Below are 16,844 nucleotides of genomic sequence, written 5' to 3'. Positions count from 1 at the left end.
TTGCCTTTTCCAATGTAGTATCTTTGAATGTGTGAGCTGTTTCTTCTGTTAAAAAGAGACGGCACCGACACTGGTAAATAGCCTTGAGTGATACTGGGCTGATCTGGAGCCCTTAGGTTACAGACGAGCCACTACGCTGTTCAGTCAAGAGGTCGAGATTACTCTACCCCATTACAAAGGAAGGAAATAAGGACCTCACAAGCATCAAAGCCGAAAACTGAAATAGCCCAGTGAAAGTCAGGTGTCACGTACCTCCGTAATTCCGAAATCATTCATAAGTAGTTGCACTCAAAATAGGAAATATTTCAGGAGTTTAAATTCTTAAAACCGAGTTTTAACAACCAGAAGATTTATGGTGGAAAATACTGGTCAAAGATTATAAACTGTCTCGCTAATGTAATTAATAGCCCCACCGTTGGAAAAATTTGCACCAGGTCAGCAAGGATGTTGAGGAAATCAGCCGTCGCATGGTTGAACGAACCATCCACCCCTTATCCTGTAAAAATTTACGGATAGGATGTGACCTCAAATCAGAACGATTGGACTGGGATTTTAAATTTATTATTTCGAAGTAGCAGTGATGTTGAATTGCCTTTGCACCAACGCAGTTTGTTCAGTTCAGATTAACATCCACTATCTCCTGTTGTCATTAAGTAGGTCGAAAATTACGGTAGTCGGAGAAGGCTAGAAACTGATCTCCGTTAGGTAGAGGTAAATACTATATTTACGATGTATTTTTTTACTTGTGCTTCATTGCTTACAGAACCGCATAATAGTCTGCAACCACAAGATCATTTCCGTGGGTCACCCTTAACTTTCTTCTCACCATACATTCAAATGAATTTACGGGTTAGTTGTTGTGTGTATATGTTTAGTTTAAAATGATGTTTGTTTATCTTATCCGTTATGTGCAAGTTTATTAACTGGAAGTAATACATTTGAACCACTGTCGAGGATAATACATTTCCAGAAATTAATTAATATAAGCAATAGTGAGACTAACAGTGTTCAGTCTTCTTACAGGAAGGTCTAAGTTAAAGAAGCTGCTCACACACATGCCGTTTGACGGTCACTATGAATCAGTGTATGATAGAGGGTGGCAGAGGGTGGGGTAGGGATCTGGCTTCCTGAAGGCGTTCCATAGTTCTTGTGCACGCCACACTCAGTCGACGACAGTAGTTTGGGTGAGCAGCGGCGAGGTGGCGGCTACATGGATAAGCGTGCTTTTCTATTCGGATGTGCAACCAATAGGAAATAGTAAGTACAACATACTTGTATTTATAAGTACGATTGTACTACACTTGCAGCTACCATATTCCTTCTGTTAGAAAACAGACCTTTCATGAAATAGCTACGAATGATGTTGAAATTTCATCAGAGTGTGGCTGCAGTGTTGAAACGTATTACGCTGGACTTTTATTGAAGTGAATTTGAGGCAAGTCACAGACATTCTTATACGATATTACGTTTTTCAAGTGTTTGTGAGTTTAGGCGAGTTTGACTTGTGTGCACCAGTTAGCTTAGTTGATTGACAACCTGTGCTGACTTCAAGAAAAATACAAAAACGTGTCAAGTTGTCAAACGTGTCTGTACACAACAGTCAAATGTGTACAAAAGTAGGGATAGAAGCAAGCCCAATTTTCAGTTAGTTTTTTTCGAATATAAGAAATAGCAACTTTCTCAGTTACGTATTGAATAGATTATAAGACATTTTGTTCTCTGTATGATACCGTTACTGTTCTTGTTTTCTCACAGTGAAGGCTCTCTTCTTGTTGCATTGGTTTCAGATTTACCGTTCCGTTAATTATGGCAGAGTATGATATATCACCTTTTAGTGATGTACGTCTAAAAGTGAGTCTGCAGTAGAAGAAAGCTTTTGAGGGATTGTTTAAGCATTACGATATGAAACTTGCTGGCATTTTAAAACTGTGTGCTGGACCGAGAATCGAACTCGAGACCTTCGCCTTTTGTAGGCAAGTGCTACCAGGAAGTTTCATATCAGCGCACACTCCGCTGGAGAATGAAAATTTGATTTCGGAAATATCCCCGAGGCTGTGGCTAGGACGTGGCTCCGCAGTATACTTTCTTCTAGGAGTGCTAATTCTGCAAGGTCTGCCGCAGAGCTTCTGCGAAGTTTGGAAGGTAGGAGACGAGGTACTAGCGGAATTGGAGCTGTGGCGAGAGGGCGTGCGTCGTGTTTGGATAGCTTAGATGGTAGAGCACTTTCCCGCGAAAGGCAAAGATCCCGAGGCCTATTCTTGGTTCTGCACACAGTTTTAATCTACCAGGAAGTTTTATATCAGCACACATTTCGCTCCATAGTGAATTTTTCATTCTGGCATTACAGTATAACTTGTAAGACTATTTAGAGGGGTACAGATATAGTACGCGATACACAAATCTGCAGAGCATTTTTCTCGAAATAGAGGCTCTGGTGAAGAATATGAAGATTGGAAAAATGCATTTACAGTATGAACATAAAGAAAATACGTTCGCGCACTGAATCAGTATTTAAGGAATGCCTGTATATTTATTACGAGTAAACAACCGAGGAAAATTTTCTTGATGAAAAGCCGGCCGCGGTGGCCGTGCGGTTCTGGCGCTGCAGTCCGGAACCGCGAGGCTGCTACGGTCGCAGGTTCGAATCCTGCCTCGGGCATGGGTGTGGTGATGTCCTTAGGTTAGTTAGGTTTAAGTAGTTCTAAGTTCTAGGGGACTTATGACCTAAGATGTTGAGCCCCATAGTGCTCAGAGCCATTTGAACCATTCTTGATGAAAAGCTGCTGGATTCCTGTGAGTGTCACTGATCACATCCTGGCAAAGTGTCGAAATATCGCGGAGGGACCCCTAGTCACATGCGATGGACGACTGCTTATTCTCCCTGAGTGCTAACGGGCTCATGAGTTGCGGGCAGTGGAGTGTAGGCGGGACGTGGGCGGCAATAGAGGCAGTGTTCAAATCTCTGCTCTAGTACCTTCCACCACCCCACCACACCTCTGTTGCCCTTCCTTCCATTCCAGTCTTATCGTCTAGCTATCGGAATGTCTGAGTGGAAGGAAGTTAGCGTTCCGCAGCTGCTGACTCACACGCCGCTTGACGGTAATCAGAGGTCGGCAGGCGCGAGACTCTGTCGTCAGCATGAGGAAAGGGTGGGGCAGGGGTGCGGCTTCTTGAAGGCGTTCCATAGCAGTCGCATTCGCAGCACTCAGTTGACTGCAGTCGCTTGGATGAGAAGTAGCCCAGAGCAGAAGTCGACGTGGCAACTACAAATAATCTGCGGCCTTTACTATTGGTAAGTTCAGCTTAACATAAAATAGTGCCTAGTTGTCATATGTGGAAATACATTCGTAGTACACTTTACTGTTTGGAATAATTTGAAGCCTAAGTATTTACTTGATTGTTTCCAATAAATTGTTAGACTATAGGACTGGTGAGCGTCAAAAAAAAGCTATCGATTTCTTACACGATACATAGTAAAGGTCGCTATAGTTTTCGTTGTATGTATCTCTTCCAAAAGAGATATTCCTTGTAGTTGCATCGCAAGAGGTTCAAGTTACGTCGCTGTTAGGCTGTTGTGTTGGAAATTATTACTCCGAACTTTTATCGAAGACCCTTTCAGAAATTGCACAGAAATGTGCTTAAGAAATCTTTCTTTTTAAAACGATCTCGAGTTTTGACAAGTAAGTTGGTTTCGGCGTCTGCCCACCAGGTTTTCTAGGGGGAATACTTGTGTCCATCAAGGCTAATAAGCATGTAGAAATTTCGAAATGTAGGTATATCTGTTTTTAGACTATTGTGTATAGATATTTTAATAGAAATAGACCGAATTTTCAGTATCTGTTTGGGATATTACGGCATTCATTCTTAAGCAGTGAATACGATTTTAAAAATTTTGCTCGCTGTACGTTACTCTTTTATTCCTTTTTTTCTTGATTGTAAAAGAGTCGCCTCTCATATCTTATTTTCAGAAATGTATTTGATAGTTCGAATCAGAGTGTTAAAAAATAAAGTGTTTGTCGACAGGTCTGGGCGCAATTCGGTAACACAAAAATGTAATTTTGCGAACAGTATTTATTTCACTCAGAGGTGTATTAAGCATAACGAAGTTCCTTAAGTGTCAATGTATAGCCGCAAAGACATAGCGCTTGGAACGAAAGACTACAGAGCGTATTCTGTTACGAGATTCGATCTTTGGTGAATATAAATGTGGAAGGAGTAAATTAACAGTAATTTTTTTCCAAAACGTCAATCGTGAACTTGATTCGGAATACATTCAGAATATAGATAAACTTCAAATGCACTATGCATGTATAGAGGGTGTAAAATAAACTGTGTATACAAAAGTTTAGAAAGATTGAAGGAGATCAGAAGAAATACCGTATCCCCGTAAGTGGTGCATGGAGGTTTTGAGATATGATGTCGAAACTTCGGTGCGATAATTATTGTTTACATATGTTGGAGAAAATGTCGTCTGTTTACATTAACAGACAACTTATATCAGCACTCTAATGATTGTTTAATACGCTCTAAACAACCAGGTGTTTCACAAATAATGACTACAGCTTCAGCCAAACTGGCAACCTGCTCTTTCGTAGTGTCTATTGGTATCTCTTATACCAAATATAGTCCGCCCCCGGTAGCTGCAGGTCAGGGTGACGGATTGTCAATCCTCTGGGCCCGGGTTTGATTCCCGGATTGGTCGGAGAATTTTCTCCGCCCAGGGACTGGGTGTTGTGGTGACCTCAGCATCATCCTATCATCCTCATCGAATGCAGGTCGCCTAAGTGGCGTCAGATTGAAGGGCCGACACCCGGCGAACGGCCTGCCCGGCAGGGGCCCCAGCTATACGACTAAATAAATAAATAAATACCAAACACTTCATCTCACCCCACAAAAGTGAATCCACAGCAAGCCGTCAACATCTCTATAACAATACTTATCATACGGCAGCTTGAACTCTGTCTTTGAACATCACTAGCGTCAAAACCTTAATGGACCTGTAGCAGTGAAACGGTGTACCTGTGATAATTTTGTCACACAAAAAAATATATTCTTTTATCTCCGCTAACGATCTAAAATTTAATATACATAGAATTTTATATCTTATATAAAAGCATAAGAAAAATTTAATCATGAACAGTTTCTGGGTTTCTAATGCGGTTCATTGATAAATTACCACGTCGTTTGAACTGGCATCGTGCTGATCTTCAATTGGCATCATGCTGATCATCTTTCGGCTAAGTATCGAAGTATGATGATCTCTTCCTACCCAAGGCGAGCGACGGCGATCACCTCCATCTGGGTGAGGACAACTGATTGTTGACTGAGGACAGCATTGCTGGTAGGGTCAGATTGGGGGTGGGTGGATGGCGGGGACCTATTGAGACTGGATCGTAGCCTCCGGCGTCGCCCCAAATCCGGCCACTGTCCTGTTGCCCCCTCGGGCACTCTGTTAGCCAGCCATAAAAGGCCCTGGCAAAAGCTACATGGGTTTGGGGAGATCGGCCTCAGCGTATGAATGTTGGGTGGGAGTCTTTAACATTTCGATTTTGGAACATGATGATAGGTATATGTTGTTGTTGTTGTGGTCTTCAATCCTGAGACTGGTTTGATGCAGCTCTCCATGCTACTCTATCCTGTGCAAGCTTCTTCATATCCTAGTACTTACTGCTACCTACATCCTTCTGAATTTGCTTAGTGTATTCATCTCTTGGTCTCCCTCTACGAATTTTACCGTCCACGCTGCCCTGCAGTACTAATTTGGTGATTCCTTGATGCCTCAGAACATGTCCTACCAACCGATCCCTTCTTCTAGTCAAGTTGTGCCACAAACTACTCTTCTCCCCAATTCTATTCAATACCTCCTCATTAGTTATGTGATCTACCCATCTAATCTTCAGCATTCTTCTGTAGCACCACATTTCGAAAGCTTCTATTCTCTTCTTGTCTAAATTATTTATCGTCCATGTTTCACTTCCATACATCGCTACACACCATAAAAATACTTTCAGAAACGACTTCCTGACGCTTAAATCAATACTCAACGTTAACAAATTTCTCTTCTTCAGAAACGCTTTCCTTGCCATTGCCAGTCTACATTTTATATCCTCTCTACTTCGACCATCATCAGTTATTTTGCTCCCCAAATAGCCAAACTCCTTTACTACTTTAAGTGTCTAATTTCCAAATCTAATTGCCGGCCGAAGTGGCCGTGCGGTTAAAGGCGCTGCAGTCTGGAACCGCAAGACCGCTACGGTCACAGGTTCGAATCCTGCCTCGGGCATGGATGTTTGTGATGTCCTTAGGTTAGTTAGGTTTAACTAGTTCTAAGTTCTAGGGGACTAATGACCTCAGCAATTGAGTCCCATAGTGCTCAGAGCCATTTGAACCATTTTGAACCTAATCTAATTCCCTCAGCATCACCCGACTTAATTCGACTATATTCCATTATCCTCGTTTTGCTTTTGTTGATGTTCATCTTATATCCTCCTTTCAAGACACTGTCCATTCCGTTCAACTGCTCTTCCAAGTCCTTTGCTGTCTCTGACAGAATTACAATGTGATCGGCGAACCTCAAAGTTTTTATTTCTTCTCCATGGAGTTTAATACCAACTCCGAATTCTTCTTTTGTTTCCTTTACTGCTTGCTCAACATACAGATTGAATAACATCGGGGAGAGGTTACAACCCTGTCTCACACCCTTCCCAACCACTGCTTCCCTTTCATGCCCCTCCACTCTTATAACTTCCATCTCGTTTCTGTACAAATTGTAAATAGCCCCTCGCTCCCTGTATTTTATCCCTGCCACCTTTAGAATTTGAAAGAGTCAATACTGTCAAAAGCCTTCTCTAAGTCTACAAATGCTAGAAACGTAGGTTTGCCTTTCCTTAATCTTTCTTCTAAGATAAGTCGTAGAGTCAGTATTGCCTCACGTGTTCCAATATTTCTACGGAATCCAAACTGATCTTCTCCGAGGTCGGCTTCTACCAGTTTTTCCATTCGTCTGTAAAGAATTCATGTTAGTATTTTGCAGTTGTGACTTATTAAACTGATAGTTCGGTAATTTTCACACCTGTCAACACCTGCTTTCTTTGGGATTGTAATTATTATATTCTTCTTTGAAGTCTGACGGTATTTCTCCTGTCTCATACATCTTGCTCACGAGATGGTAGAGTTTTGTCAGGACTGGCTCTCCTAAGGCCGTCAGTAGTTCTAACGGAATGTTGTCTACTCCCGGGACCTTGTTTCGAATCAGGTCTTTCCGTGCTCTATCAAACTCTTCACGCAGTATCATATCTCCCATTTCATCTTCATCTGCATCCTCTTCCATTTCCATAACATAATCCTCAAGTACATTGCCCTTGTATAGATCCTCTATATACTTCTTCCACCTTTCTGCTTTCCCTTCTTTGCTTAGAACTGGGTTTCCATCTGAGCTCTTGATATTCATACAAGTTGTTCTCTTTTCTCCAAAGGTCTGTTTAATTTTCCTGTAGGCAGTAACTATCTTACTCCTAGTCAAATAAGCCTCTACATCCTTATATTGGTCCTCTAGCCATCCCTGCTTAGCCATTTTGCACTTCCTGTCGATCTCATTTTTGAGACGTTTGTATTCCTTTTTGCCTGCTTCATTTACTGCATTTTTATATTTTCTCCTTTCATCAGTTAAATTCAATATTTCTTCTGTTACCCAAGGATTTCTACTAGCCCTCGTCTTTTTACCTACTTGATCCTCTGCTGCCTTCACTACTTCATCCTTCAGAGCTACCCATTCTTCTTCTACTGTATTTCTTTTCCCCAATCGTGACAATTGTTCCCTTATGCTCTCCCTGAAACTCTGTACAACCTCTTGTTTAGTCAGTTTATCCAGGTCCCATCTCCTTAAATTCTAGCCTTTTTGCAGTTTTTCCAGTTTTAATCTACAGTTCATAACCAATAGATTGTGATCAGAGTCCACATCTGCCCCTGGAAATGTCTTACAAATTAAAACTTGGTTCCTAAATCTCTATCTTACCATTATATAATCTATCTGATACCTTCTAGTATCTCAAGGATTCTTCCATGTGTACAACCTTCTCTTATGATTCTTGAACGAAGTGTTAGCTATGATTATGTTATGCTCTGTGTAAAATTCTACCAGGCGACTTCCTCTTTCATTTCTTACCCCCAATCCATATTCACCTACTATGTTTCCTTCTCTCCCTTTTCCTGCTCTCGAATTCCAGTCACCCATCTCTATTAAATTTTCGTCTCCCTTCACTACCTGAATAATTTCTTTTATCTCATCATACATTTCATCAATTTCTTCATCATCTGCAGAGCTAGTTGGCATATAAACTTGTACTACTGTAGTATACGTGGGCTTCGTTTCTATCTGGTCCACAATAATGCGTTCACTATGCTGTTTGTAGTAGCTTACCCCCACTCCTATTTTTTCCTTCATTATTAAACTTACTCATGCATTACACGTATACGATTTTGTATTTATAACTCTGTATTCACCTGACCAAAAGTCTTCTTCCTCCTGCCACCGAACTTCACTAATTCCCACTATATCTAACTTTAAGCTATCCATTTCCCTTTTTAAATTTTCTAACCTACCTGCCCGATTAAGAGATCTGACATTCCACGCTTCGATCCGTAAAACGCCAGTTTTCTTTCGCCTGATAACGACGTCCTCTTTAGTCCCCGCCCGGAGATGCCGGAGATGCGAATGGGGGTCTATTTTACCTCCGGAATATTTTACCCAAGAGGACGCCATCATCATTTAAACATACAGTAAAGGTGCATGCCCTCGGGAAAAATTACGGCTGTAGTTTCCCCTTGCTTTCAGCCGTTCGCAGTACCAGCACAGTAAGGCCGTTTTGGTTAGTGTTACAAGGCCAGCTCAGTCAATCATCCAGACTGTAGCCCCTGCATTTACTGAAAAGGCTGCTGCCCCTCTTCAGGAACTGCATGTTTGTCTGGCCTCTCAACAAATACCTCACTGCTGTGGTTGCACCTACGGTACGGCCATCTGTATCGCTGAGGCACGCAAGCCTCCCTACCAACGGTAAGGTCCACCGCCCAAATGGAAACCAGAGACTATCTCAACAGTGGTATGCCCCACAAGAGTATACAAACCCACATCATAATCTGTGCTTTAGAAGTCAAAATATTTCGCAAATTGGCATCAAAAGCTAACGCAAGAAAAATTGCGTAATACTAAAAAAGGCTAAAAATAATGATAAACTTGAAAAAATGCGCTGGTGGCAACCAGACAGGCTAATGTACAGTCCGTTACATAAATCGCGAGAACCCTTGCCTATTCGTTATTCCAACTGCAGAAGTTTGCTGCCCAGTTCAAAACACAACGGTGTCGGCGACACAACTCTACCAACATTGTCAATTACGTGTGTGCCTCGTGTATTTTTCACGAAACAGAAGCTGAGAGGAAGACAGTCAGGTTCGAGTGAACAGCCAGTAGTAACAATACGCTCGCTTTTTTCTGCGACATGAGATGGGTCTCGCTGACGGATTTTAAAACTGAGTTACGTTTTTCCCCCAAATGTTTCAAATTATTCATGACCCACTCATGTTTTCTCCATCCCTTTTATCCCGGTTTGAGTGAACGAAGGCAGCAATAAGAATTGAGAGTTACAGTTTGCGGCACATTATTCAGGAATATCTTACACATTAGGATGAAAAAGGTGCTTACATAACATGGTGTTTACATAATACGAATGACAGGAAGCAAATTATCGACAGTAGCTAGTACTTAAAACTAACCTTAATCACAAAAGATCGAGTCGACAGACGTTCAATGGGTGCTTCACCGGCACCCATACGGGACCCACACCAACAATACTTATTCGCTGGCGGGACAGACAAAACGGATCCTGTTCTAAACCCTTTGATACGAACCGCTAGGGGCCACGAAGCACCATGTTGTTCGGTTTCAGGCCACCCGTTCTGTCAAGTGTTAGAATAGCGACAAATGTTGGACATGGCGGATCGCTGGTAGTTTTCTCGAGGGTAAGGATTTCGATGTAATTGTCGTCTCCAAAGATATTAGCATTTGTGGTTGATGTTGCAATGATTACATTAATGTAAATTTAACAGTTATTAACTAGCTGTGTTACTACTAACGACACTTTCCTCTATGCATAGGTTATGAACACAATAAGCTACCGAGCGTCTCGCATCGATCTCGAAACATGAATTCTAATGGTACCCAAAGAAAAGTAAAATTTCTAGGTGCAGGTTGCAGTCGTTATTAATTTTATTAATAGCGTGCCCTTAGTACACACGTAATAGATAAACGAATTTTTTTAATTACTCGAATGGCAAACGTAACCAAAACTACAAATGTTGAAATCGTTTGGGAACCTTCACAGCTGTTAATAGTTGATCGAAAGTCGGTATCTTATTTAAATCATTAAAGGTAGGCGTACGAAAATATACTGCGACCTAATACTAAAACATACAACAATATCAAATGAAAGAAATTATTTTTACTGAAAGACGAGCTTATTCATTGAATCTCAAACAACTGGTCAGCGAACGATGGCTCGAGTACTGTCTTTTTCACATTTCCTTGTATTTTGGGATGTTTCCCATCTTTTTCCTCGTCACAGAAAAAAAAGTGTATAATATTAGAATAATGAGTTTCGCAAACATTATCAGTAAATTATTGTTGGATTTCACAGTTTTATTCCAAAATCCTGAAAGAAACTGGATAGTAAGAAAGTAATATTGTAAACAGATAATTGAGATGTACCAAACGAAATAATCTAAGGCACTGTATCTAAACACGTAATGATTGTTTTATTTCGTATTTTTTAGTAATGACACAGCTGCTATATTCTGAATGTTAGCAACATTAAGGATTTTAATTGGTCGCGACATCCGCCTCTATCATCTTCTATTCAAATTCGATTTCACTCCAAAGCGGTGGGAGGACATCAAGTTTGACTAGCATTCCGAGTAACGGATGGCCAGGCGTTCTTCATTTGGCACTGACAGGGATGAAGGAGGTTGTTTGAAATGAGTAAAAATTATTGTCGCGGTGAGTATCGAACACGAGACCTTCCGTACACCAAACAAAAACCAACTGACCAGAGCATGCAGACCGGACTTACTTCCCAATGAGCAGGCCTTAATTTCATACTGTGTACGGCGAAAGCAAAAATGTTGGGTACCTTGTAATAAGTAAAAATTCGAGCCGGAAATTCGAATTTTGGAGTTTTTTTTCATAGCAGCAGTCGTACTATGTCAAAATAAAGAGGCGAAACGGACAAGTGCGAGTAAGACTTGTGCTCTGACAGTTTTGTACAGACTTAATTATATATATTGATACAGTATATAATAATTTCGTGTGGCTCAATGGCTTGGTTGTAGTTTCCGTATTGGGCGCCACTTTGGCGGCTAGCGTATCCCTACGAGTCCTAGGTACCCAACTAGGGAAATGGGACCTATGGTATACGAACCACATGTTGTTTCTGACAACTATTTACATCGTTGAGAGGTGAAGGCTAGGTTAAAACAGAGACAAAAAAAAATCCGTAGGTCGACAAAGACTCGTTCCAGCGACCTCTCAAATGCCAAGAACACCCTTTACCGCTAGTTCACAAGGACCGGAGTATTATAAGAAAGAGAGTCTGCAGGTTTTGAACATTGTGCTTGAGAGTATCAATAAATGTGACATATTTGGCCCTATCTCTCGACTGCATCGCCTTAGAAGCTTTAATTATTTACCTCGCCAAAGGACCATAGACCTTAGTATTTGTGATAGATTTTTATTTGATATTTCTATCCATTTCTACGCAGAGGGGTTCTTAAGAGATGAAAAGATAGAGGGACTCATAACTCATAATAAATGGCAAAGAAATGTTATATAAGCGATATAATTACAAGTTAACATTTTTCGAACTTTTTCCTTTACATGTGCTTTGAAATCAAATTTCATGAGTGTAGGCCATTGGGTTGTATCCATTAGGTCTTGATTGAGTTTGAGAATATAGAAATCTGTCACATAAATATCCCTAAATTTTACTGCATTGATTTAGAAGCTTAAATGCCTCAGATCGTCAAGGGAGCGTAGGCCTTAATATGTCAAATAAATTTCAATATGTTACCATTACGTGTTTCTGAGGAAAATGGGTCTTAAGAATCGGACAGACAGACAGGCAGGCAGATAGGCAGGCAGGCAGACGGACAACAGCTATAAGGGATTCGTTTTCACCGACTGAGGTACGAAGCCCTAAAACTGGAGAAATATGAGAGGGTTAAATGATTCGTACGATGATGCCTTGAATACAGAACACAACACTAATTCTGCTACGAACACAGATGAAGTAGGACAGCATTATTCTGCGGTGACAATTTGTAGCTAGAAATCTAAACTGCGACTTCCTGCCTGTGCTGAAAGCGTGTGTGGTTTCCGGATGGCACCTGTCACTTCTTCATAAATACTATGTTCTTGCAGGAGATGGAAAATCGGTAATGATTTTCTTCGTATAGGAGAAGGGTAATAAGTTTCCTCATCCATACCATACCATCCACTTTTAAACATACTTCAAGTTCGTGACAGAAGCATAAAATGCCATTATGGCGAATCTCGAGAAAATCACATTCAAAAATTATCGATGCTGTCCGCTATACATAATGTATTCAGATTACATTTGGGGTTTGGTGGCGCAGGTGTAAACACATTGATGCGTGAAACGTGGTCCTAGGATCGAGTCCACCTCTCAGCAGGTTCATTTTTTAGATGAACCCTTATGCAGCCGAAAATTTGCTATCCGTTTAGTTGATATTCAGAAATACGTAAGCTATGTGTCGAATAACCACTTCTTAAGGAAATAAAATATTTAAAATCCTTTCAAATCATGACTCACACAATCACTCTGAGAATTGTTAGCGAGTAACCTAAATATACCGCTGGGTTAGGTTTTGTTCTTTCCTCATTTCCCAGTGCCAATCCAAAGTCTGCTTGTGCGCAGATGTTCTGAGTAGATCATCATTGCCACCGAGAAAAAGTAACAGATACTACGAATCATAATTTGAATATGTCCCATGGAGACATCGTCTTTATATATAAGAAATATCTTTAAACAAAGTCTTCAGGACACATACAGTATGCATTTATTAATATCAAACACAATAGTAAATTAAATTCATTGCGTCAAGTAAGTACACACTGAAAAATCTGCTTAATAAGAACTCAGAACGTCGACATCACATGCACAGGCAGAAAGCTCTGAGTCTCTACTGCTCCAGAACTAAAAGCACTTATTCGTATTGGACGTCATAGTCATGAACTTTACATATGCTGAATGACGGTTTGACGGTTGGGAGAAAGTTCGCATCCCTTCGCAGCCTTCCTTATTAATGGAAATTCAATGAGTGAAAAGCTCGTGCAGGGTCCGCTGACTGTGAGGTGTTGATAATGTCAGATCCAGGTTCCACTTACATTCCCAGCGCTAACCAAATAATTGTGAAAATGCTGTGAATGGAGATATCTCTTTAAATTCATAAAGGTAGAAATAATCTGGTTTGTCTACAAATGCTGAATCTACGAAACAAGTATGAATCAAAATTTTTAACATAGACTTGTTTCTCACAGTATTCTGTCTCGTTAACGAAAATTTATCTATAGTTGAAAGGCACACGTATTAACAAAAAAATGGTTCAAATGGCTCTGAGCACTATGGGACTCAACATCTTAGGTCATAAGTCCCCTAGAACTTAGAACTACTTAAACCTAACTAACCTAAGGACATCACACACACCCATGCCCGAGGCAGGATTCGAACCTGCGACCGTAGCTTTCCCGCGGTTCCGGACTGCAGCGCCAGAACCGCACGACCACCGCGGCCGGCCCACGTGTTAACAGCAGAATAACTTCGCGGAAAGCTTAGAACAAAAAGTGTATACCTATATAGGCGAGGCGAGTTTCAAAACACCTACAAAAAAGATATTACTTTGTGTGCCATGGAGTTCATTCTAATATAACTCGGTGTTACGTCTCTCATGACTGCAGTGATACTGAGAGTATTATTTATTCATTTAAAAAAATCTGTTAAGTTCATAGAAACGTGTTCAAATTTTATGACGCCATGAGTTAACTTTTTGAAATTTCGCACTTTCATATTGCCAGTACACTTAACGCAAGAAGTATTTCTATAACATTTGAGGTGTACTGAAGTCCATGAATTTTAGCTTCAGCAGGTTGCCGTGTAAGAAGGAAATCTTGTTCATCCCCGCTTGCGTGTTGTAGTTTGTTATTAAAATCCATGTCCTACTTAATTTCCAACAGCGACCAACAGCGCGTGGTGTCTGTGTGTGCGACAAGCCGCATCATCGCGCGATACTCTCGGGTGACCTGCAGGCGGGCGACTATCTCCTGCTACAAGATGGCTACTTACCAGCTGTTTCTATAAAACGACGCCCATAAACCGTAGAATAATGTAGCTCCGGAGTAAGGCAACAAATTTAGCCTTAGTTAGAAAAGTAAGGCGATAAAGGAGTGCTGTACATGAAATTTACAATGGGAGGAATCTCCATGCAGAATTTCATAATTATTTATGTGTTTCGTCATAATGCTTCCTTTCGTTGCTAAACAACATTTTGAAAAGTATCTCTACTTCTCGGTAACGAATTGTGATGATTTAAGAAAGGTGAAATGTGTGCTGTAATTGCATTCTGTTGAACGTGTAACTCAATGAACTCGAAAGTTGCGTCCAGTTGCAGTCATATGTTAACCGTCAATCATTACGAAACCATATATTATTTTATGACATGTCGATTATATTTTAACTTGAACATCACGGTTTCCACTGCTCTTATTGTTTTTTATTTTGTTATTTTTAGCTGCAGACAAACAAATGGAGTACGTTGAAGCTGGCACTGAGACAAAGCGTGGTATTGTTCGGACACAAATTACAATATGCTTCGAACTACTTGTCACGTTGTCGCTCTACCTGCTAGCTGTTTCAGAGGTACATATTGCAGACGAATTCAAACAGAATCTGAAAGTAGCCTTATAAAAGTTCCATGATAAGAAGGTCAGAATTGGTGGCGACTGAAGTTCGTGCTGTCAATCAGTGTAAAGCGTTTCTCAGCCAGTTTAAGGAAAACGTACTTTCAAAAATTCAGGAATTTACCTACGATGCACAGTTCACTTTTTGACATAGAAACTGGCTGGCGGCCGGTCGCCGCAGAGTCTAAGCCCGCGCCGATCGCGAGATGGGACAATAAACTGGCTGCACTGATAATTCTCTAATAAGTCCTGTTATCTGCACAATCTGGCAACACTGCAGTAGGCTGCGGTATTCCATAGAGGAAGTCTTGTATTCAGTCAGAGTCAGTCGTGTTGTCTACGCCCGTGATGCGCGAGTGATATGCGAATTCAACGTCACAGGGTCGGAACCACTCTGTGCTTATATTTTTTGTTAAGCGCCCTTTGTGTCAATGATGACGTAATGACTGTAACGATAGCACAGCTACAATGATTTCACTTTCTGACACACCAGTAATAACAGTTCCACCCGACAATATTTTTGTGACAGATTTCTTGGCAGACTGTCTGCCTTTGAACACCACAGCTATCCGGAGCGCATTTACTGTCACCCGGCAGCCATTGCAGCGCGGAGTTGCGTTCCCTCGCCCTTGGCGATATCGCCTGCTACCGCTCATCGCTTTGGACAGTATAAAATACGTAACTGTTGTTGAGTAGTGCTTCGCGTAAAAGTCTAAGATCTACATTTCACTCTTGACAGCAACGGAGACAGACGACACGTTTTAATATGATGGCTTTTCTACTGCACTAATATGCAAGACATAAGTATGGCACGAAACTGATTTTATAGTTTCTGGTTCAGTTAAAATATCTCACTACGTTGTTTAATGTTATTATTAATGCTTTATATCTTGCTTCATTTCCTCTTAGAGGCGGTTTTTCACGGAGTTATTTGTTCAGGAATTCGTGTGTTTCCGTTAAGCTACAGTTAGTAACGGTGGTGCAATGCGTTTTACTGTCGTTGTTTGATTTTTTAGGGTAAATGTATGCGGTAAACAGTGCATGTTCTATTGCAACACAAATACACCGCACGTTTTGAGAGCCACATTTGGGCTTAAGGCTGATAGAAAGTGATATTTAAGGTATTCAATTAGATTTAAACCAAGAAAACTGACCATATTCGAAGCTTCACTGAGTGGTAGGATATTGCAAACGTCGGCGTCAGCAAACGTCTAGAGGGGGTGCTAATAGCGTTTACAGAAATTTAGCACAGAAGAAGTATATCAATCATTATGTTCACTTCATAACTATTCCCCTGGCATATGAGTGCTACGTGACGAACAATACTCAAATATGCATCGCTGACTGTCGATTCGAATCTCTTCAGAGACGTTTGTGTAATGATGCTGCTTGATATTAGCAGATCGGACATTTATGGCCATTAGAACAGCTTAGTGAGTTGAGAGTGTGAGAAGACTTAACGTGTAAAGATTTACTTCAGACTACGTTGAAGACTTCATTCTAGCAATTTTCATTTCCATTAAATGAAATGGAAGGAGAGAACTTAGTGTGCCCTGGTACCCGCCGCGACTAGAGACAACAACCCGCACTGCCGTCGGATGGTAACACCTATGCAGAACCAATTTTCTTTATTTCGCTCGTTATTGCGTCCGTTGTTTGTTTTGGGCGGACGTCAAATGACACCCCTTTCAGTTGATCGTTGAATACATCACTCAGCTCTTTTTATTATAGGAGGCAACTGGCCCTTTGATCGAAAACGCTGAGCTGCCGTGTCGGCGTAAGTAACTATCGAAACGCTGCTCTCAGCAGGTCTCTCATATCG

Source organism: Schistocerca serialis, chromosome 3, assembly GCF_023864345.2.
Source record: "Schistocerca serialis cubense isolate TAMUIC-IGC-003099 chromosome 3, iqSchSeri2.2, whole genome shotgun sequence".
Lineage (NCBI taxonomy): Eukaryota > Metazoa > Arthropoda > Insecta > Orthoptera > Acrididae > Schistocerca > Schistocerca serialis.
This window is presented reverse-complemented; position numbering follows the sequence as displayed.